At 36.2% G+C, this 23,139-nt stretch overlaps 1 pseudogene; it reads left to right on the top strand.

Annotated features, from left to right (window-relative positions):
• Positions 1–8,665: 8,665 nt before the first annotated feature.
• LOC145801149 (syntaxin-71-like) lies at positions 8,666–22,727 on the top strand (annotated as a pseudogene).
• Positions 22,728–23,139: the final 412 nt, after the last annotated feature.

Raw genomic sequence — 23,139 nt, 5'->3', positions numbered from 1 at the left:
CAACTCCCGCCTTTGATTGCCATTGTCGCCACCTTTCAATCACCAACCTCTTATCATTTCCCACTCTACTGATAACCTTCATCCCTTGTTGTGACCCCACTCCCCAACTTCTATCCCTACTAGTGGCTCTCATCTCTCACAATGACCCCCTCATTGCAACCCCCTACCCCAACCCCCCTCCCCTATTGCAACCCCATCCCTAGCCCCCGCCACTATGGTCCCCCTCCCAAATCTAGGTTTTGAACACTTTTGTTTTTATTAAAATTAAATTTGATGGAAAAAAATGAATAATTAAAAATGCCCTAGCATGTTAAGTTGAAAAATAATATGCAAGCTCACTTTTTAGATTCAACGATGTGTAAGTGATATGATTGGTTAATGATTAGAGAAAATATGAAAGAGAGTGTTATCTTTAATATCTTGATTGTCATATTACTAGGCTTAAAAGTTGAGTATGATTTAATCTTGAATAACAATGCTCTAAGTTTATTCCTATTTTTATTTGTATCTGTTTATTTATTTATTTTGAATTGGAAATTAGAAGGATGGTGGATTTTAGAGTAAAAGTTGACATTTTGGATAGAAAGAAAATGAAGGGACCATAACCCTTTTATTAGTGGAGGAGGGTTGTCCCAATGTCAAAAGTAAGCAAAATTCCAATTAGTGGTTAATAGAATATTATTATTACCTATATATATTGATTGGATTTGTAATGTTTAATTGCTTAGCTACTTATTGGCATGGTGACCTCTAAACCTAACTTAGAAGAAACAGATGCATGTGCAAGTTGGTTACCATCCAATGAACACCAGACTTGGCCAGAGACTAGTGTAATTAATTACTAATTGACTCACAAGAACTTTTGTAAGTTGAGGGATAGGCAAATATAGGTCTGACCTGGGTTAAGACTGTAGTTGTATTGTGTAACAAGAGGATATGTAATATTTGAAATTTAGTTTGGCTTGATATTTGGCCTAATTTAACCATTTTAAATTGAATTTTATATCTTTGAATTTCAAACTTGACCACATAACTCAATAGATATGAGCTATTATTATTATTAAATTATACTGAATTTATTAAAAAATAAATAAATCATACAAGTTTTGTATAATTATATAAACTTCTCTATTAATATAACTAAAACAACCAAAACTAATATAAATAATGGATAGATATATAGATAAATAAAATAAAATATATATTTCAACGTAAAAGATATAATAATATTATTTTTTCATCTGTAAGACTAACAAAATACTAATAAAAAGATAACAAATTATTAAGTGAATTAAAAACTTAATAATATTCAATATAATTATGTTAATCGTGTGAGATTTAATGCATTTTTTCTAACTCTTACTAGAAGTTGGTGTAATTTAATTTTTTGTCAATCTATTTATTTGTAAGTTTTTTTCTTAAAAAACATAAATTACACTAACCTACCTTAAGATTTGGAGAAAACATTGCAAGTCTTATTATTTTTGCATAATTATCATGACTTTCTTTTTAATAAGGACAAAAGGGATCGAAAAACTTACCCAAAAGAAAAGAAGATTGGAAATGATTAAGATGGTGTGAAAGCACAAAGATGAATAATAAAAAATATATATTTAAACATAATATAACAATATCATTTTTTTCATTCATATGATTAACGAATTCTTGTTGAAAAGTGAATTAAGCGTAACGTGAATTAAAACCTTAAAGGAATCTAATGTAGTTATGTCAAAATTGTGAGACTATGTATCTTCTTAAACTTCAAGGGGGTCAATTTAATTTACCCATAAAAAAAAAATTAAAAAAGCATAAGCTTCAGACTAGAAAGTATTACAGGAAATTATACTTTTGGCGATCAACTTTGCCAACTAAAAGAAATTTGGTCGTCAAAAGTTATACAATCAGCGACTAAAAATTACTTTGGTCGGCGTTGTTTACGATTTTAGCTACTAATTTTTTTTAGTAGCCAAAAAATTATTATTGGCGACTACAAATAAATTTAGTCGCTAAATATGACACAATGGGCGACTACAAAAATATTGGTCAGCAGTAATTTCGGTTTTAGGCTACTAAAATTTATTTTAGTCATGGTACACTAATTTTGGCCAACTACAATAAATTTAGTAGCCAAATAACTAGCTTAATGTTTGGATCCGTGAGACTTACCATGGGTTGCATTTCAATTAAGGGTGAGAATTTTCAATACTACTTGAACTATATACGAAGTTAGCATGTTACGGTTAACCATTTCCAATAGACAGGTATATAATACGATCTGATATCAAAAAATATTAAATAGATCGGGTTAGTGTCAATTCTATATAAAACAAAATTGACACAGATAACATGTATAATGAAGAATTAATTACATATTTTAATTTTATCTTTTATGTAACTCCATCAAATTTGTTAAAAAGTATATAAAATAAGATTTTAAGACTAATATAAATTTTGTTGAATAGACTATTTTAATAACTATTTTAAAGTATATGAAAAGATGTACAGAAAAGTAAAAAGATGACGTGATCTAAAAAAGATAAAAAGTATATTATTTTACGTTAACCCAAACAAAGTATAATTGAAGATAATATATTTTGTCTACTATTTGAGTTAACTTAGTAAAAAATGATAATAACATATAATTTTTATAAAATAAAATTGAGTTTAAATCAAATATTCTTATGAATAATTTTATTAAATAGAAATTAGTTGTATTGAATTTAACTTGAGATGAAAAAAATAATTTTTTATTCACTTGATTTTTTTAGTTGATAGATTTTTTTCTGATATGAAATAATAAACGATTTGAATTAATGTTGACATAATTCTAATATGAATCCAAAATGAACATGATCCAACACGACATGACACGATACGACACGGCACCCATTCCAAATTTCAATGATCTATTATTTTGGGGCACTCAGGTTAAAAGTCCATTTCTGAAATTCTTGGGCCAATAGGCTGAAGCATTTTCTTTTTTTCCTTTCTTTTTTTTTCTTTTTTGTGTGTGTGTGTGTGTGTGTGTGGCCAAAATGACATTATTTGTTCAAAAGAATATCTATTTGTTCAAACTTTACCTGTCTATTTATCTATTGAAATGTCACTTATCTATACACGTGTTACCAATGTGTGCAAATTATCTATTCAAATGTCACTTATCTATACACGTGTTTAAATGTCTAATTATTTATACAAGTGCCACCTATTTGTTCAATTTATTGCCACTCACTATTGCCGCTAGCTACCACCACCGACGATTTTTCTGACGCCAATGATTTTTCTAATAACTTGTTAACAAGTGTCCTTATTACAAGAAAAAAAAAAGGGTTAGACTAAATGACATATGGCAGGAATAACCCATTATTTTGTAAGATCTTTTGTATGTATCATTATTAAAAAAATTAAATTTAAATAAGAACACTCGGATGATAAATTTAAATTTGAATTTTAGTTTTCCAAAGGTCTACACACTAAAATATCATGTATATAAGGACAAGTTTCTACAAAATGATGAAAATACTCATTCATACAGATCTGTTGAAATTGACTTTGTTTGTCCATTTCTTCAAACCATCTCTCTCTCTCTCTCTCTCACTCACTCCCTCCAAACCCTTTTTCTCTCTTTACCTCTACCTCTACCTCTCTCTCTCTCCCCAAACCCTAGACCGGATGAAAACACCATTGTAGCCCAGTTGCATTATCAGAGCGGCGTCGGTGGAGGTGGCAACATCGCTAACGGTGAAATGGACCACCGAAAAATGCCGCAGTAATTAGACCCTATAGCGATCCCGGTTTTCCCTTCATTGTTTAATTGTATTTCAGACTCGGTTCCGTGGATGTATTGTTGTCTTTTTCCTGTTTCCATCCTTTACTCTTTGTATATGAGTCTTTGGTCGTGTTGGGTAGGTTTAAAACAGGTTGGTTGTGTTTGGAAACCAAGGGTTGATGTCCATTTAATTCCAACTAGTGTCTATTAAATTTTCATAATGGTTTATTCAATTCCAATTAGTGATCCATTCATATTCCATTAGTGGGATTTTATGACAAACTTGTCCATTCATATTTCTAACTAGTGTTCATTTAATTCTAGTTAGTGTTCATTTAATGCTAGTTGGTGTTCATTTAATTTCAATTAGTGTTCATTTAATTCTAACTTGTCCTTTCATTTTCCAATTAATGGGCTTTAATAACAACCTTTCAATGCCACTTGTTCATCTCCCTTTTGATTTCAAAACCCTAGAACCATCTTCTCTCTCTCCCTACACACCTTCTCTCTAGGTTTTTATCTCCCTCTAGTGTAAATCTATACTAAGTCCTTTGTAAGAAAGGTAGAGTGGGTTGAGGGCTTCATTTTTAATCTGAAAGTTTGGCGATTTGGAGCACTTTGGTTTTTGGCCTCCATCTTCTCCATTTGGTCTCTCCATTTGAGGTAGGGATTTCTTTGTTCCTTTTCAATACTCCGTCTATAGATAGACATATGGTAGTTTTGTATTGCATGAAAATCATATCCGTGTTGGATTTGTTTGAAAATCATGAGGGGAACCTAGGGTTGGTTGTTTGAGAATGGTTTTGTTATCACTGACTGTGGTTTGGACTAATTAGAGAGTAAAATTAGCATGTTATTGTTGAAAGAAGAGAAAGCCCTAAATTATATTTTGATTTGGTAAAATAAAAAGGATTTACGGTTGAACAATGTTGGTAAAATTCTATTCTTAATATGAGTTGTGTAGAAGGTGTTAACAGTTAAGGGATTAATTATGGTATTGGGGTTATTTTGAAATGAACATATTGAATCAAGTTGGGTTATGGCTTATTATCCATGGAATTGATTTTGTAAAATGAAGAGAATGTAATTGGTTTTGTGAAAAGGGAAAAGTGTTTTTGGAATAAGTGATGGAACATGTTGACTTAAGAAAATTATGAAGTTGATCTTGAAAATAGTAAATGAAATGTTAACTCTATGTGAGTCTCGGAAAATAAATTTGAGAATTGAACTATTGTATCATGAGTGTCGAATACACACATTTGGGGGTTTTATCCTTACCTATCGTACTAGTGTCGTTGTTAGGTTTAAGGTTTGCTTGAGAGTTGAGTCTCTTTTATTAGGTGTACTGAATACATGCATCTAGAGGTTTTGTCCTTGGTCATCAGTGGAGGATGACATTGGTGTGTTGAATTATGATGTATGCGTTACACTTGTGTTGGTTAAACATTATTGAATAATTTATGTGTATGTATTACACTTGTTATTGATGCTTTGTTGTATTGAGGAATTTGTATATGATAATTGTTTATATACATTGTGTTGTGTGGGAGGAGATAGGGGATGTACTCCACGGTTTAGGGGAAGATAGGGGATGGACCTCTAAACCGGAAACTGTTTGACATTGATACAGCACTACAATGTGTATCATTTGTGAAGTATAGAAGTCTTTTTGTTTGATATTGATACAACACCAAAATGTGTATCATTTGTGAAGTATGGAAGTGTTTTTGTCTGAGATTGATACAGGACTAAAATGTGTATCTATTATGAGGTATGAAATGTTTAAAATGGGTTATTATCTCGCTTATCGCTTTGGCATATCCTTAGCTACTGTGCATATATCCGGTAGAGCAGAGTTTTAATTGTTATCGTCAGTGTATCTGAATATGTTATGGGTTGCGATGGTTACAGTTTTGAAAGGCTGAGCTGCCTCATTTGTGGATTATATACATGTTGATGATTTGTTATTTCCCTTTTATTTAAGGCATGCATGTATTGATATGAATGTATTAGGAACAAACCAAAATGCCATTTTGAGATTTTGGAAAGTGTGAAGGAAAATGGGGTATTTGTGAACATGTTTTCAAAAAAGGTCATTTTGTTGTAAGTACGGAAAATGGGGAAAGAGTAATGGGCTTGGTGAAATTGTTTTTTTTTCTAAAACTGTTATAGTCATGAAAGTTTGGAAAAATGGGTAATTAAAAGGAAAGAAGGTGAACTGCTTATAGCGTTGAATGAAATGGCTGTTTTCAAGAAAAGTTCATACTTATGTATATTTTGTATAAACTGCCACATTACTATTCTAGTATGAGATTGAACATTCATGATCATAGCTATCTGTAAGTTGTTATTGTTGAGGATCATGTTGAGATCTTTATTGGACTATATGTTCATCCCACGTTGTTGAATCTTTTTCAGGTGATAGCCAGGATGTGCTACAAGGTTTTGGATCTTCTTATTTGTTGGCCACGGGGCCTCTTTTGTGTTAGCGGAATGCCATTTATGTAAAGGGTTATACCCTTCTTCTTGACTTTTTAATGATGTAAGCCCAAGGGTAATTTATTTAGTGTTCTCATGTTGTATTTACTTGCATACGAATGAGAGCAATGTTATTCACTTCTACAAGTTGAATATACGAGTTTATTTCCGCATGTTATCTCTGAAATGGAATTAAGTAAATGAAATTGGTAATACTTCGAGTAATAAAAAGTGGGGCGTGACAGACCCTCTCTGCCGTGGAAACGGCGAAGAAGAGGAGAAAGAGAGTACCAGAGGTTCTATGGAGGCTATTCCACAACCGCGGTCGCACTCTTGCCGATACCATCATCTCTTTGTTTCCACCATTTCCGTCACCACTCGAGTGTTGTTGCCAAGGATGGTAATGCCTCGGTTATAGTGGCGATGACGCTATGTCATTTTTTCTCAGGCCAGATAACCCTTATGATTATCGCAAACTCTTAACTCACAATGTTGCTGTCATCTCTAACAATGCTCTTCCTCTCTCAACTTTCCATCCCGATTGTTGTTTCCAAGAGAAGGTCTCTCTCTACCTCCACTATCTCACATGAAGCTTTGGATCTCCTTTGACGGCATAAGTCACATCTACCACCGCCGCTGCCACATCCGCCGCTACTGCAAAGAAGTTTCTAGTGAATGGAGATCTGTATACTGGCAAATTTGAGGGAAAAAAAAAGGTAGGGTAGATCTGTACACCAGCAAATCTGTATATACAACATATATGTGTGTGTGTGTGTGTGTAGAGAGAAAAAGAGAGAGAAATAAAGGAGAGTCAAAAAGAAAAAAAAATTCAAATAGGATGATGATATTTGAAGAAGTGATTGTTTCTCTCTCTCTACTCTCTCACTGCATTACATAGATAGGATCAATCTCTACTATTTGTATAGATAAAAAAAAATTTATAGATAAAAGATTGGACAAATAAAATTTGAACAGATAAGAGGAAAAATTAAACATGTAGGAAAAAAATTAAACATCCAAAACAACCAAATGACTTCTCACCAAACTATTTCATAAAATGTGAGCTTCTTACCAACAAAAAATATTTACTAGACCTAATGTATTAAACAATTGTTAGATTGGACTTTTCAACAATTTTCTCTTTAAAAAAAAAAAAAAACTCATAAAAATCAACCCATAATCGATCTTATAATAAATAAATAAAAAGGTTTAATTACATTTTATCCCTTTATCGTTTAGCTCAAATACACGTTACCCCCTTAAAGTTTAGAAATATACACATAACCTACTTTTGTTTTGAGATAAATTGGAAAATTTAACTCTGTTAATGATTTTTGCACAAGTCAATATTACCTTTATTTTTATTTTCGATTTTCTTCATATGCCATTATCACCATAACTTTCTCTCTCTAAAATTGTCCAACACACCCCTTCTAACATACCACCATAGCTCACTACAACAATCCAACCCCTTTATACTGTTTCCCTTCTAACCCAAGACATCCACTTTATGCCTGCTACAAAGCAACCATCATCCTCTTCAAGCGTGCAAACCTTTCAACAGTAAATATTGTGGATTTGATTCACAAGGCAAAGTAATTTGTGAAGAAAACATGAAGCCCATTGTTGTATTATATATATATATATATAATTTTTTGTATGTATGTATATAATATTTTTATTCTTCCAGTAAAACTGTCAATGTTATTAATTTTGTCAAATTATTTTATTATTTGCATTATGAAGCTTTGACTGAAGTACTTCTATATTAGAATATGTCTTCAATTATAAAGTTCAAACCAATTACTCTCTTTTGTAATTTTTGATGAAAACATGAAGGCCACTGTTGTGTTGTATATATATATATATAAAATTTTTTGTATGTATACATATAATTTTTTTCTTCTTCTAGTAAAACTGTCAATCTTATTAATTTTGTCAAATTATTTTGTTATTTGCATGATGAAGCTTTGACTGAAGTTCTTCTATTGGAATATGTCTTCAATTATAAAGTTCAAACCAATTACTCTCTTTTGTCTTGGTTGGAATCTGATGAGTATTACAACAATTATTATTTGAGAACTTGACTAAAAATTAATTATTTTAGGTCATATTACCTTTTTTTTTTTTTTACATATTTTTTACAAAAAATTAAAAAAAAAAAACTTAAAAACTTTTAACTAACTTCTTAAAACAAGCCAAATCACTAATTAATTTGGATGAAAGAAGGTTCTCCAAAATATAATTTTGTGTCTCCTCCCCACAACTCCTCAGAAATCAAAAAACAAAAAACTCTCTTTCACTAGCTAACCTTCATTTTCTCTCTCCTCCCATCTCTGTGATCCCCCACAATCCATTAACTAGTAAACAACAAACAGAGAGAGAGAGAAGCACGAGTCAAGAACAGAAACCAGAGAGATGAGTGTGATTGAAATCCTAACGAGAGTCGACGCGAACTTCAAGAAATACGACAAGTACAACTTCGACAAGCAGAAACATCCCAACCTCTCCGCCACGAATGACGCTTTTGCCCGCCTCTACGCCGCAGTCGACTCCGACATCGACGCCGCTCTTCAGGTCTCTCTCAAAAAGTTCTTTTTCCTAAGGGATGCTTTTGTTTGTTTGTTTGTTTTTTTTTTTTTTTTTTTTTTTTTTTTTTTTTTTTTTTTGCAATTGGAGGTTTTTATTTTTTGATTTTGTAGAAAGCGGAGGCGGCATCGAACGAGAAAAGTAAGGCCTCTATGATTGCTATCAATGCCGAGATTCGACACACCAAAGCTCAGTTGCTTGAGGAAGTCCCTAAATTGGAGAGATTGGCTATAAACAAAAGGTTCGATCTTTTTGAAATTATTCTATTGATTTTATAGTAGAAATGTGTAATTTGATAATTTACTTTCACTTTATTGAATTTGAATTTTGTGGTTATGTGATATTTTTGAAATCATAGAACTGAGGTTGACTTCAGCTGATTGTTCAACAGTTTAGGGGAACTTATGATTCTATGTTTATGTTAGAATGTTCTAAATTTAGTTAGGTTTCAAAAATGACAGCTTGTTGAATTTTTTAAGCTTGATTTGTTAGGGCTTTGGGGTTGAAATATCCATTTTGAGGACTGTGAACAGTGACCTGTGAATACTAACTTTAGTTTTTCTGAAAATAAGGAGAAGGAAGAAGAAAAGTAGAGGAAGCAAGAAAGCTTACCCTGCTAAGGGTGATTCAAAACACATAAAAAAATTATATAATCTCCAATTCTCTAGAGCTCAATTCCATTGAATTGAGGAATTAGTATTTGTAGGATTTTAATGAAGTTTGATTATTTATCATTAAAAAAAAATAGTCTTTGTAGGATGCTATATTTCTCGTGTTTCAATTATGAATTTTGACTCACAAATAAGAATGATAAACCTTACAGATTAAAATATTGTAAACCAACTGAAAACTATAGGAAATACCCAAAAACATAACTTTAACCATAATACGACTCATTGGCGACCCTCATGACTTGTGTTCAGGAAAACTAAAAACAATTGAAATATGCTCAACTCGACCCTTAGAACCTAATAAATTACATGTAAATCTTTTTTCTTAATTTTTTTATTTATTTTTATTTTTTATAACTGGGTGTCTAGGCCAGCTTGCTTGCACCTCGACTAATTTTAGGGCTCTGAAATTAACGACCGAGCAAATCTCCAGTAGCCCCTTAGAGTGACTCGAACTCAAGACCTTGAATCTTATCCTTAAGTCTTTACTACTCGGCTAACCCCTTGGGATTTAGATTACATGTAAATTTGTATAACGATTCCGGTTTAGATCCGACCCATTTATTGCTTTTAGATCCGTGAACCCGTGTATTTAACTGTTGTTCAGCTTATTTCTATCATTTGCTTGTTGAGTTTGGCTATTGGGAGTTTTGGTTGTGTTTGAAACAGGTTGGGAGGTTAGTTTTTCCAAGTGTTGTTGCATAGAATTTTGTTTGTTCGCTCGAGCGACCGTTTCTGAGCTCGAGCGATCTTTTATAGTCTGCAAAACTACTGGAAGTTTGGCATCTTCGCTCGAGCAGTATTTGTTGCACTCGAGCGGTCTTTTGCAGGTTTGAACTTCTAGGAAGGGGTCATTGTTCCTTTGAGCGGTGATTTTGTTGATCGAGCGGTGTCACTTATTGTGTCTGTTGCTCAAGCCATCATTCTTGCGCTCGAGCGGTCTGTGCGTATATCAGTTCACGAGGCAATCATTTTCAGTCGCTTTTTCATCTCTTTTTCTCTCTAAACATTTCAAAATCCTAGATCCATACACACACTCTCTCTCTACTTATCATTTCTAGCTCCAAATACTCTCAATCTGTGCATTTCCTCACCCCTAGTCCTTTGGAGTAAAAGATAGAGCACGTCGAGGGCTTCGTTCTAATTGGAGAAGTTAGTGTTTTTGGCTTCGTCGAGTTCTACTCCTTGTTTCCTTTGGTCTTCTACTTTGGAATAGGGATTTTTTTGACTTTTTTATATGATTTTTAGCTTAATTACTTGCTCTTTAAAAATGGTTATTGATTTGGGTATTTCTGAGAAAACTTAGGGTTTTGGTTTAAAATCAAAAGCGGGGTTTTCCAAATTGATTCTTGAAAATAGTTATGGGAATGTGGATAAGGGTGAGTTGGGTGGAAATGGTGGAAATCTTTTCTTAAAATTGATTTTGAAAGAAAATGGGGTTTTGCCCTAATTTTGGATACTTGAAATTGTGAAAAGGAAAAATGGAGAATGATGTTGGATGTTGTAAAAATTGGAATAATGGTTATGTTGATGATGATGGCGGAGTTGGATGTGTAGTAGCACTCCCCTTGTAATTGTTGAAATTGTATCTTTTGATTGAAAATTTTCTATTGAATAGAAATATCTGTTTTGAGCTATCGGTATGGTCTTGATTGTTGTAAACATTGCATGAGGATTAGGTTGAATTGAAACTAATTTCTCATTCATTGTACATTGAGCATCATTATACATTGAACATTTTAAATGTATTGTGTTTTTGAGAAAAATGGATGAATACCTTTGTGAATTTGGTTAGGGGGTGTAGTTGTGGTTATGATGTTGGTCTGTGTGTCCTTGGTGAAAGTCCAGAAACTTGCGCGGTAAGGCGTTTGTAACGCCCCGAAATAATTTAACATGATCTATCCACATTAATTAACATTCATAAACGTCATGATTATAAACCTCCAAAATCTTACATAGTTAATAAGAGAGTTATACAAAAGTTCCACATGCAAGTATACATTCAATGGTCAAAATACACATGAATCTATAGCATGTGAAGTACCTAATCTCAAAACAATAAAATGCCCTTAAGGGCTTACATCTTTCAAGGCAATAGCCCGGTTGCACAAAATGGTCTCTCGGACCCATACAAGTTAGCCCTTGGCTTTACAAAAATTTACAACAAAATAAGAGTATTCTACTCTTCACAAACATATCCACGCCTTCGGCTTGGCAAGATTACACATCCTTATCTACACCAAAATCCCATAGGGGTGAGCAAAAGCCCAGTAGAGAAATCCTTAAAAAGTATATACGTTTATGTAAGATACTCAATATTAAACAAGAGGTAAATGCCATGCAATGCCATTATACAGGAAGAACTTTATTTAGATGCACAACTTAAAATCACCATGTTTTCAATAATATTATGCATTCTCATCAATTTCAAGCTTACAATACTTTTTATCAACAGGGGGTGGTAAATACGACACTGGTAATTCCCTACGCTGGTGTCTGCAAGTAGACTCTACAAGTACTACCAAATTGTCATTTTTACCGGTATTAACCGGAAGGCTTGACACTTATCCGCACAGGTTTCTGGTCTTTCACCATGGACACTCAGGCCAACTTATCAAATACAACCTACACCACCTAACCAGACTTACTAACGTATTTACCCCAGATTATTTCCAAAGTTCAATCACGATAATTCATTCTCAATGAAAGTTCAAGTTTCTTTTCAAAACAATTTTCATGATATGCAAGACTTAAATAATGCCAATGCAATAATTACCCAAATTAATACATGTCTTTCAACATGGTCCATAACCACAATTAATCCTCCATAGAGGTTCATAACTTACATTCTCCCCTTTCTTTGTCAATCCATCCATAGCCAAGCAATTATCATCAAATACCCATGTGCAACAATAAAACCACATTTCACGCTATTTCAACATTTCAATCATTTTAAACTATAACCATGTAGGGATGTCACCTTCATGTCCCAAGGTCTTCCACATGTTAAGAATTTCTTCGTCAATGTAAATATTTATGTATATTTGTATATATTTTCATATGTATATCATCACACATTTCTCATTCTCTTCACATACCATGGTTTACAACAAGATCTCCACAAACATGTATATAAACATATATATATATATATATTCGTATAATACAATATGAACCTTCATCTCCTTTGATTTAAGAAAACCCCCAAATTACTTGGTTTTCACAAAAAGAAACTAACATTATCATCTTTTAGTAAAACCACATTTTTACTCCTTAATCTCAACCCATATTTACCCAAATCTCAAGAAAACATCTTTAAAGAAAGCAAAATAGAGTTTATTCCACTAAATCAACAATTTCTAGAGCCATCAAAACCCATTTTCGAAATAGTAGTAGGAGCTCACAAAATCAACTCAAGATTTACATAAACATATATATAACTCAAAGGAAAACCCTACCTCAAGCTTGATGAAGAAGATGATGAAAACCCTAGCTTTGATAAAAGGTCCTTCAATCTTCCACCACACCAAGAGGAGCTCTAGTTTGATCTTCAAGAGTAGAGAGAGATGATGACGATCTTGACTCAAGATTTGCAAGAATTGAAGTGTTTTGGGTGTTTGAGAAGGTTTTTCTAGAGAGAAGGGAGAGCAAAATGGTCTTTAGAGTGAGAGAGTAAAGCCCTAAAATGAGATACAACTCGGCCAAAATGATACAAAAATGCAGAATTTTGGGCCCAGACCGACCGCACGTGCGGCGCCCTTCCCCATACATGTGGAGCGCCTCTCCCGCACGTACCCGCATCTCACCTACTCGCGCATATATTTCAGTATGCATGCCAAACAACCCCTGAATTCCGCACGTGCGGCCTGGCCTCTCGCACGTGCGGCCCTCTCCCGTACGTGCGGCCCCTGGTTTCCAGCCCAGAATTTCCTGACTCCATTCCCGGGCACCCCGGACTCGACCGCGCTCTCTCCGGAATGGGTGAAATTCAATCACCGAACAAAAACAAGAATAAGAACTTATTCAAAAAGAAAGAATTTCTGAACGTTTCAAACCCAACGAGAGCAAAGAGAATGGAGTGAAGAAAGAAAGAAAAGGGAAAAAGAGACCCGGTCGTCACAATGTCGATCCTTCCGGTTAATGTTGGTAAAATGGCTTGGTAGTGCTTGTATAGCCTACTGGCAGATACGTACCTAGAGATTCTCAGTGTTTTGTATCCACTACCTTGTTTTCTATATAAAATGATTTATTTCATGAATTGATATATAATCTGGCATTGCATGATTTTGAGATGGCAAACGAGAAATGTTTGGAAAACGCCATGTATGTGCATTCACCTTATAATTTTACTAAGATTCATATGTTGTGTTGCAGTATCTCTACTAGGTTTTGGCTCACCCTATGTGGAAAACAACTTTCAAGTGTTGATGATATACCTCTGCCAAGGACATAGCTTGGGAGGACTCGGAGCTTAAGGCTTCTTTTTAGTTTTTTTATGTAATTATTTTGTTCAAGCCTCGGGCTTTAATTGTATTAAGTTTGAACTCATTTTGTTGTAACCAAGCATTGTCGTGGAAAGTTGTAGCCATTAGAGCATTTCTTTATTTGATTTTATTTTTCCTCGTACTCTTGAATCCATGCCATATGCTATAGATTCAGAATTTAGGATTCGTGAATATATATTGCATATGCCATCTTTTGTAATGACCAAGGATATAATGAATAAAAGTGATGAGGATATTGATCAATTGTAGTACTGTTATGTGATGGGTTAGTGTTAATTATTTCGAGGCATTACAACTTGGTATGAGAGCTACCTTGTTTGAATACTTAGGGATCATGGGAAGTGATTATTACTACAATGGGTTTTCTTGCTAGATAATATTAGGAATAGACCTGGTATGCTATGTGATAACATGCTTATGTGACTAAGTAAGTATCTGATTTAATTTTTTAAATATTGATTGGGTCTACGAGTTTCTAGAAGTCCTATTAGAAGAGCACTTAATCACTGCTATTTCTAACTGGAACTCTAGTAATGTCGTGGGGACAGTCACTATCTAGAAAGGATGTTCGTTTGTGTTTATGTGATTAGGTGCTTATGTGGAGTGAATTAATTGCTGTCCGCCACATTAGGATGTGAGTGAATTAGCTTCGGCACATTTGTGAATGTGCTAATTTGTTGTGTCACCTTTATTAGGATGTTAGGACGTGGACGTGGTAGTGGTAGGTGTGATAGGCCTAGACGGCAGGAGGTACCGTTATCAGATGAAATTCCGGCGCAAGAGGAAGGAGTTGGTTAGGCCAATGTGGCCGAGCCAGGAGGTCAGCAAGCCATGGGCGCTTTGGCCCGGGAAATGGCTAGTGCTTTAAGGGAATCGATGGACATTCTTAGAGTTGAGAATCAAGTTCAGACCCATGTTGCCAAGATACGGCCTTCTTTTCTAAAGAGGGAGTTCTTCTAGTCGAATCTGGACGAGTTTTTGGGGGATCCTAAGAAGCCACTGAAGGCAGATGAGTGGCTAGAGCAGATGGTGAAGATGTTTGAGATGCTTGACATCAAGAACAATGGTCTGAGAGTGGCCTTGACATCCTTCCAGTTGAAGGGAGATGCAGGTCAATGGTAAAAGTATGCGCGTAGGCACATTAGAGTGACTTGGGAGGCCTTTGTTAACGCATTCCAAGACAAGTTCTTGCCTCCCACTGCTAGGGAGAAGTTGAGGGACCAGTTCTTGAAGTTCAAGCAACTAAACACACTTGTAGGGGAGTTTGAGGTAGCTTTTACTAGCCTTTCTAAATTTGCATCGGCGCTTACGGCGACGGAGGAATGCCGTTGCATCGAGTTTGAGAAGAGGCTGAGGACCGGGCTCCTTTTCAAGGTGGTCGGGTCTATGATTAGGGATTATGATCATCTTGTAGAGGTGGCGGCTCACTTAGAGACTGTGATTCAAGCGGAAGATGAGAGGATGAGGGGCTCTAGACAGAGGAGTCAGGAGGTTCAGGGCGAGGCATGGGACAATAAAAGGTAGAGAGGTTCCACTCCACAGTAGTTCTAGGCAGCACAGTTCAAATCCATCTTTCCTGTACCAAGTTCTAGTTCAGGGAGAGGAATTCAGGGTGGGATCACTTGCTTTAAGTGTGGCCAATTAGGCCACAGGTCTCCAGTTTGCCCGCAGAGAGAAGGGTAATAGTCTACGCCGTCTGCGGCTAGTTTTCAGAGCCAGAGTCAAGGTAGAGGGTAGCCGCCTACCTGTTATTAGCGTGGGTAGTTGGAGCACTTGAGGAGGTTTTGTCCTTAGGCAGGTGGCACATTTGGTGCATCTGGTTCAAGGCAGACACAGAGCCATCAGTCTATCTAGTCAGCTTAGGCCTCGAGGGTCACACAGGGAGCCTCTTTGACTCAGTCAATTTACCAGCCCTATGCTCTGAGGGGTGAGCAGTTGGAACAGAGACCTACAGGGCTTGTGTATGTTGTTACTACGCCAGATCAGTTGCCAACACCCTCTATTTTGAGAGGTAACTTTTTGCTGTTCAATTCGATTGCTAATGTGTTGATTGATACTGGTGCATCACATTCCTTTATTTTGTTTGCATTTCACATCAATTTTAGGGTTAGAAGTTGCCCAGTTAGCGTCTCCACTCAGGGTTGAGTCTCCAATTGGAGGTAAAATTGATTTGGACAGGGGATGTCGTGGTTGTGAGATAGAGGTTATCGGGCGCTAACTTTCTTTTGCATTTGTATTGTTAGACATGTCGGGTTTTGATGTTATCATAGGTATGGATTGGTTGTTTTCGTATCGTGCCGTTATTGATTGTTACTGTCAGAGATTTACGGTGTGCACCTCGGGTGGTGACTATTTTTATTTTCTGGGGGACCGAATTGATAGAATTTTATTGCCAATTTATGACCCTCGTGGTAGGGGCGAGCTTAGTTGTCCTCTTACAACTCTCTTGGGTGGTGAGAGTGACAAGGTCCGAGTTGAATTGTCGAGGGTAGTTTGTGAATACCCGAATGTCTTTCCCGAAGATCTTACTAGTTTACCACTCCACCGGGAGATCGAGTTCTCCATTGACTTAGTGCTTGGCACGCACCGATTTCCATGGCACCGTATAGATTTGCATCTGCAGAGTTGTGTGAGTTAAAGATTCAACTCCAATAGCTATTAGATAAGGGTTTATTTTCCCTAGTACAACGCCTTGGGGAGCACCGACTCTCTTTGTTAAGAAGGATCGCACTTTGCGACTGTGTATTGATTACAAGAAGCTGAACTGGGTAACTGTTAAGAACAAGTATCCATTGCCTCGCATAGATGATTTGTTTGACCAATTGAAGGGGTTTTATTATTTTTCCAAGATTGATTTGAGATTGGGTTATCACCAATTGAGGGTGAAGGAGGAAGATATTCAGAAAACGGCATTCCGTACGCGATATGGCCACTACGAGTTCTTAATGATGCCTTTTGGCTAACTAATGCACTGGCTTCGTTTATAAATCTAATGAATTGAATTTTTTGTGAGTTCTTAGACCGTTTTATGGTTGTCTCTGTTGACAACATCTTGATCTACTCACCCTCCGAGGAGGAACACGAGAAACACTTGTGGGTTGTGCTTCAGTTGCTTAGAGCCCACTGTTTATATGCTAAGTTTGGGAAGTGTGAATTCTGGTTAAAAGAAGTTAAGCTCTTAGGATATGTGGTATCCAGGAAAGGAGTGACGGTAGACTCTTCTAAGATAGAGGCAGTGCAAGATTGGGAATAACCTAAGAATGCCTTTGAGGTCTGGAGTTTCTTGGGCTTAGCCAGGTAGTGCCGACGTTTTGTGAATGATTTTTATAGATTGGCCTCACCACTTACTAGATTGACAAGGAAGGGGGTTAAGTTTGTGTAGAGTGAGACTTGTGAAAAGTCATTCCAAGAGTTTAAGATTAGACTCACCGCTGCTCTAGTATTGATTATTTTGGAGAGGGGTTTGGTTTATTCAGTTTATTGTGAAGCGTCACGGGAATGTTTGGGTTGTATATTGATGCAAGAGGGGAATGCAGTAGTCTATAGTTCATGGCAGTTGAAAACTCATGAGAGAAACTATCCTACTCACGACTTACAGCTAACTACGGTGATATTTGCCTTAAAAATGTGGAGGTATTATTTATATAGCGAGCGATTCGAGGTGTTTTCCGATCACAAGAGTTTGAAATATCTATTTTCACAAAAAGATTTGAATTTGAGGCAGAGGAGGTGGATGGAGTTTATGGAGGATTATGATTTTGAGTTGCACTATCATCTGGGAAAGGCCAATGCAATGGCCGATGCCTTGAGTAGGAAATCTGTAAGTATTGTAGCGAATATTGCCATCCGGGAATGGGAGATGTTAGGTGCTATTGGCGAGTTTGACTTGTATCTTAGTGAGTCTGTTGAGTAGGCCGATTTGTTTACTGTAACCTACGCTTATGAGCCGAGTTATAGAAGTACAAAGGGGTGATCTCGAGGTGGAGGCTATCCGAGGGAAGATATCCAGTGGGAGGGTAAAAAAGGGCTTGAACGTGCACTCTGACTCGAGTGTGAGGTATTTGGACCGCCTTTTCGTACCAAAATCTTGTAGAGATGAGATACTTCGAGAGTTCCACCATTCATGTACCATGACCTTGGCTGCCAGTTTTGATGGAGGGGAATGAAGAGAGACGTAGCCTTGTTTGTTTCGAGATGCCTTACTTGTCAACATGGGAAGGCTGAGCATTAGCGACCAGCGAGTTTGTTGCAACCCTTACCTATAGTTGAGTGGAAGTGGGAGCATGTCACGATGGATTTTGTTATGGGTCTTCCGAGGACTCAACGGGGTAATGATGCCCTGTGGGTAATAGTCGACTGGGTAACTAAGTCAGCATATTTTGTACCATTGTGCACAAGTGACTCTATTGATTATCTTGCCGACCTTTATGTTAGGGACATAGTTCGACTTCATGGGGTCCTAGTGACTATAGTTTCGGATAGAGATGCTCAGTTCACGGTTCGATTGTGGCAGAGCCTACAGAATGCCTTGGGCACTAGATTAACGTTTAGTACCACCGCCTATCATCCTTAAATTGATGGGCAATCCGAGCGAACCATTCAGATCTTAAAGGACATGCTTTGGGGTTATGTTTTGGATTTTAAGGGATCGTGGGAGAGGCATTTACCTTTAGTGGAGTTTCCTATAACAACAATTTTCAGGCGAGTATTGGTATGGCGCAGTTTGAGGTCTTGTATGGCCAATCGTGTAGATCTCCAATGTATTGGGCCGAGGTGGGTGACGCACCTATGTTAGGTCTTGAAGTAGTCCGGGAAACGATTGAGAAAATAGCACTCATTCGTAAGAGATTGGCTTTGGGTCAAAGTCGCTAGAAGAGTTATGCCAACTGTAGAAGGAGACCGTTGTCTTTTGAGATAAGAGATCACGTGTTCTTGAAGATATCACCAAGGCGAGGTTTGATGAGATTTGAGAAGAGCTGGAAGTTGTCTCCTAAATTTATTAGGCCATTTGAGATTTTAGAATGGATCGGGGAGGTAGCTTATCATTTGGCCTTGCCGCCCCAGCTTTCGAAATTCATGACGTGTTTCATATCTGTATGCTCCGGAAGTGTGAGCCTAATCCTTCACACGTGTTGGATTGGACTGAGTTAGAGGTACACGAGGATGCCTCGTATGAGGAGAGACCGGTATGGGTTTTAGACTCTCGAGACCAAGCCTTGCGAGGCAAGACTATTCCATTGGTGAAGGTGTTGTGGTGACACCATGGAGTTGAGGAGGCGACTTGGGAGCGTGAGGCAGAAGTTCGTGAGAAGTATCCGGACCTATTTGTTAATATTTGAAAATTATGTTGAAAATCTTGAAAGTGTTATAAAATATGAACATTGTATATGTTTTGAAGAAATTGAACTGTGATAGTTGGTGTTGAGAAACTCGCTGTATCCGTGTTACAAATTTAGATGACGTGGGAATTGTTTCATTTTCTTTAAATGTTGGTTGATTTTAAATTTTGGGGACAAAATTCCTTAAGGGGGGAGATTATAACAATTCTGGTTTAGACCCAATCCATTTATTGCTTTTGGATCTGTGAACCTGTGTATTTAACTGTTGTTCAGTTCATTTCCATCATCTTGTTTGTTTAGTTTGGCTATTGGGAGTTTTGGTTGTGCTTGAAACAGGTTAAGAGGTTAGTTTTTCCAAGTGTTGTTGCCCAAGATTTTGTTTGTTCGCTCAAGCGATCATTCCTATGCTTGAGCGGTCTTTTACAGTCAGCAAAACTACTGGAAGTTTGGCATCTTTGCTCGAGCAGTCTTTGTTGCACTCGAGTGGTCTTTTGAAAGTCTGAACTTCTGGGAAGGGTCGTTGTTCGTTCAAGCAATGATTTTGGTTGCTCGAGCGGTGTCACTTATTGTGTCTATCGCTCGAGCGACCATTTTTGTGCTCGAGCGGTTTGTGCGTATATCAGTCCGCGAGGCAGTCATTTTCAGTCACTTTTTCATCTCTTTCTCTCTCTAAACATTTCAAAACCGTAGATCCATACACACTCTCTCTCTACTTCTCATTTCTAGCTCCAAATTCTCTCAATCTGTGCATTTCCTCACCCTTAGTCCTCTGGAATAAAAGATAGAGCACGTCTAGGGCTTCGTTCTAATCAGAGAAGTTAGTGTTTTTTGCTCCGTCGAGTTTTACTCCTTGTTTCCTTTGGTCCTCTACTTTGGGGTAGAGATTTCTTTGACTCTTTTATATGGTTTTTAGCTTAGTTATTTGCTCTTTAAAAATTGTTATTGATTGTATTTCTGAGAAAACTTAGGATTTTGATTTAAAATCAAAAGAGGGGTTTTCCAAATTGATTCTTGAAAATGATTATGGGAATGTGGATATGGGTGAGTTGGGTGGAAATGGTGGAAATCTTTTCTTAAAATTGATTTTGAAAGAAAATGGGATTTTGCCCTAATTTTGGATATTTGAAATTGTGAAAAGGAAAAATGGAGAATGATGTTGGACGTTGTAAAAATTAGAATAATGGTTATGTTGATGATAATGGTGGAGTTGGATATGTAATATCATTCCCCTTATAACTGTTGAAATTATATCTTTTGATTGAAAATTTTCTATTGAATAGAAATATCTGTTTTGGGCTATCGGTATTCTCTTAATTGTTGTAGACATTGCATGAGAATTATGTTGAATTGAAACTAATTTCTCATCCATTGTGCATTGAGAATTAGTACACATTGAACATTTTAAATGTATTAGATTTTGAGAAAAATGAGTGAATACCTTGGTGAATCTGGTTAGGGGGTGTAGTTGTGGTTATGATGTTAGTCTGTGTGTCCTTGGTGAAAGTCCAGAAACTTGCACGGTTAGGTGCCGATCTTTTTGGTTAGTACTGGTAAAATGGCTTTGGTAGTGCTTGTATAGACTACTGGCAGATGCATACCTAGAGATTCTCTGTGTTTTGTATCCACTGCCTTGTTTTCTATGTAAAATAATTATTTTCATGAATTGATGTATAATCTGGCATTGTATGGTTCTGAGATGGAAAATGCGAAATGTTTGGAAAATGGCATGCATGTGCATTCACTTTATAATTTTGCTAAGATTCATATGCTGTGTTAGAGTATCTCTACTGGGCTTTGGCTCACCCTATGTGGAAAACAACTTTCAGGTGCTGATGACATGCCTCTGCCAAGGACATAACTTGGGAGGACCTGGAGTTTAAGGCTTCTTTTTGGTTTCTTTATGTAATTATTTTGTTCAAGCTTCGGACTTTACTTGTATTGAGTTTAAACTCATTTTGTTGTAACCAAATATTGTCTTAGAAGGTTGTAGCTATTAGGGCATTTCTTTATTTGATTTTATTTTCCTTGTACTCTTGTATCCATGCCATATGTTATAGATTTAGAATCTAGGATTTGTGAATATATATTGCATATGCCATCTTTTGCAATGATCAAAGATATAATGAATAGAAGTAAAGAGAATGTTGATCAATTGTAGTACTGTTATGTGATGGGTTAGTGTTAATTATTTCGGGGCGTTACAATCTGTCGAGCTACTTCCAAACAGACTTCATATTATTATAAATGGAGACTTTCAAAACTTCCATGGGCCCCTTCCTTTTGACTGAAAAAGCGTCTTGATAACCATGGTACCCATGGCCTTTGTCTTAAGCTTCTAAAGCCTATTAGATTTGTTTAACCATTTGACGGATGTTGCATCAATAATAAATCTTACTTTCAAGTTAAGGGGCTTTCGACAGAAGAACTTGCTGCCCGTAATGATTTGGTCCTTGCTGCCCAAACAATCTGGAGGTTGGACAGGTTCAGCTTCCCGCACAGAAATCAAGTTTAATTCAGGTGATTGGTTGCCTTTATTCTACTCTTTTTTTTCCCTTCTTTTTTCTTTTTTCTGGGAGGCTCTTACTTGAGATTTGTTGTTCAATTATTTGTTTCATTTGGATCATAGATGGACAGTTCAACAGTGAATACTTCCAGCAAACAGAAGAGTCCAGCCAATTCAGGCAAGAATATGAAATGCGGAAAATGAAGCAGGCATGTAATTCTTTAGAGTTGAATACCTCTCTTTTTTAAATTGGAGGGAAATATGATTTTTTTTTTCTTTCTGATGAGGATTTGTTCTTCTGTGGTTTCTGCATTCATTGTTCTATTGATTCCAAATAAAAAACAAAAATAATGTGTTTTACTTTGATGTTCACACAGGACCAAGGATTGGAAGTGATATCAGAAGGTTTGGATACATTGAAAAACATGGCCCATGATTTGAATGAGGTTTGATGCTGCCTTGTGCATTTGTATATGTTGTTTTGCCCCATTTTGTGCACATCAATTTATGACTTTGCAATTCATACAGGAAATGGATAGGCAAGTTCCTTTGATGGACGAGATTGACACTAAGGTTTGAGAACTCATCCTGTCCTGGTAATATCTGAAGCTACAAGTATTCTTAAATTATTAATGGTGTATTTCTTCACGTCCTACAGGTCGACAAGGCAGCATCTGACCTTAAGAACACCAATGTGAGACTTAAAGCTACCGTTAACCAGGTGATTGAGCTGCCACTGTATTTTTTGTAGATTTGCATTGCTTAGAGAGACAGAGAGAGAGAGAGAGGGAGAGATTTAGCTGTGCTACGTCGTAGATCTCTTTGCTAGATTTGACATAAAGTTTTGATTTGTTTCAGCTGAGGTCTAGTTGAAATTTCTGTATTGATATTATACTATTGTGCATAATTCTTGGGATTACTGCCTATCTATACAAGTAAGTTTCACTTTCTCTAAAAAATGGAAAGAAAATGTTTTATCTAATTCTTGGTAATAGCTGACATGCTTAATGGACTCTAGAAAATAATTTCATGCATGGGTGAACTTATAGTTAGAAGCTAATAATTGAACATATAAAGCTGACTGCATGGTTATTCTAGTTGGATCTTCTTCTTGCTTGATTCAGTTTCTCCCGTTAATCTCTTTCTTTTCACTACCTTAGTGCATTTCAATGAAATAACAATTGTCAGATTGATTCTCATACTTGTCTGGGCTGAAATTTGATTGTTTGGTCAACATTTGATTTTTCAAATTTCCTTCTCATTTGGTTTCGTATTTTAAGCAGTC

The sequence above is a fragment of the Camellia sinensis genome, chromosome 10 (genome assembly GCF_055761805.1).
Source record: "Camellia sinensis isolate YWXY chromosome 10, ASM5576180v1, whole genome shotgun sequence".
Lineage (NCBI taxonomy): Eukaryota > Viridiplantae > Streptophyta > Magnoliopsida > Ericales > Theaceae > Camellia > Camellia sinensis.
This window is presented reverse-complemented; position numbering and strand designations above follow the sequence as displayed.